The following is a 2,375-nucleotide window of genomic DNA, read 5'->3' as shown; positions in this document are numbered from 1 at the left end:
ATATATATATATATATATATATATATATATATATATATATATATATATATATATATATATATATATATATATATATATATATATAAATATATATATATATATATATATATATATATATATATATATATATATATATATATAAATATATATATATATATATATATATATATATATATATATATATATATATGTTCTTATCTAATTTTTCTTACCTATTTGTATCTTTACAAGAATGAGTCAAGCTCGTACTGTCCTGTGTCTTAAACCATATTTATCGTATATATCCTTAAATTTGTGAATTGTTTTAGCACACATTACTTCATTCGGTAGTGCATTCCACTGATCAATTGCTCTGTTTGGGAAACTGAATTTCCTTACGTCTTTATCACCTCTCATCTTATGTAGTTTTTTGCAGAGTCCTCTTGCTGATGCTTCCCCATAGGTTAAGTAATCACTTATGTCAATTTTGTCCTTCCCTGATATGCCTTTATATAGCATTATCATGTCATCTCTTTTCCTTCTCTCCTGTAGTGTTGGTAGATTCAGTTTATTTAGTTTTTCTTCGTAGCTTAGATCCCTTAAGCTTGGTACCCATCTTGTTGCGGCCCTTTGAACTTTTTCAGTCTTGTCTATGTGTTTTTTGAGATGAGGACTCCTGACTATTGATGCATACTCCAGGGTTGGTCTGATGAATGATGTTATTATCCTTCTTAGCATGTCTTCATTTATGTATGTGAATGCTATTCTCATATTTGCAAGCAGTGTATATATGTTCCCTACCTTCTCACTGAGGTGGTCAGCCGGAGATAGTCTGTTATTGATAATCACACCTAGGTCCTTCTCTCTTTCTGATGTGTGTAGGGTTTTATTTCCTAACGTATTATCCCAATCAGGTCTTTTTCCCCTTTTACCAAAATTGATTACATGACTCTTGTCCACATTGAATTCCATTTGCCATGTATTACTCCATTCATGTAGTTTAATTCTTCTTGTAGCTCTTTACAAGAGTCTGTGTTAGTAATTCTCCTTTGCATTTTTGCATCATCTGCAAACATATTTAGATAGCTTTCAATTCCAGTGTTACTGTCTATATCATTTATATACACTAAAAACATGATTGGTGCCAGCACTGAGCCCTGTGGTACTCCACTAGTCACTTCTCTCCATGATGAGTAATTTCCCCTTAGTACTGTTCTCATTTCTTTTTTTATGAGAAAGTCTTGCATCCAACAAAACAGTTTGCCTCGAATTCCTCCTTGATGGTAGCCTACAGTTTCCATAAAAGTCTTTGGTGTGGTACTGTGTCAAATCCTTTCTTGAAATCTAAATAGATACTGTCCACCCACCTTTCTCTTTCCTGTATTGTGTCTGTTACTCTGTCATAGTAGCTCAACAGATTAGTAACACATGATTTTCCTTTTCTGAAACCAAACTTTCTTTCTGTTATCATATTGTATTCTTCTAGATGATTTACCCAAGCTTTTCTTATATGCTTTTCTAATACCTTGCTTACATCACTGGTCAGTAATACTGGTCGGTAGTTGAGTGGATTTTGTCTATTCCCTTTCTTGAATAAGGGGACAATGTTTGCTTTCTTCCAAATATCAGGTAGTTTACCTTGACTCAAGGATTTCTTGAAAATTAAAAATAATGGTTTACTTAACTCCTTTGCACATTCTCGTAGCACCCACCATGAAATTTCATCAGGACCATTTGCTTTTCCTCTGTCTAATTTACTTAACTCCTCCTGTATTACTTTTTCTGATATTTGTATATCTGGTAGTGTGTGTGGGCATGCATGTTCCATATAGTCCGTCTCAAAATTGTTTTGTTCTGTAAAAATTGATTGGAAATTCTTATTTAGTGCTTCACAAATATCCTTCTCTTGTGTATAGTTGATTCCTTCATCAGTAATGGATTGTATTTTATCTTTTACTTTGGTTTTGCTTCTGATGTAGCTGTAAAATAGCTTTGGTTGATCACTACTTTTATTTATGATATCCTCCTCAAACTGTTTTTGGGCTTCCCTCCTTATTCTTGTATAATCGTTTCTTGCCAAAGTCATAAAATGACTTTGTGGTTCCTTTGTGGCTGAGTTATATATATATTAGACTTGTGGACGAGCGGTTTTTATATTCGAGTAGCTTTGTAATAGATAATCTTCTTTCCCATTTGTCATGTAGTGACAGGAGAGGTAAAGAATAGTATGGGACTATTTTTATTTGTCTTGGAAATATTAACAAGTCTCTCACACAGAGCGAAGTATAGAGTCCCACTAGCTATCTCTCTGTCTCGCTCTCGCTCCCTCTCTCTCTCTCTCTCAAGTTGCTAAGCCCTTCTCCCCATTACCTGCCTGTTCTATGGCTAACCTCTGT

This window comes from Coenobita brevimanus, chromosome 86 (genome assembly GCF_032717465.1).
Source record: "Coenobita brevimanus isolate Jiangsu-jjx chromosome 86, ASM3271746v2, whole genome shotgun sequence".
NCBI lineage: Eukaryota > Metazoa > Arthropoda > Malacostraca > Decapoda > Coenobitidae > Coenobita > Coenobita brevimanus.
This window is presented reverse-complemented; position numbering follows the sequence as displayed.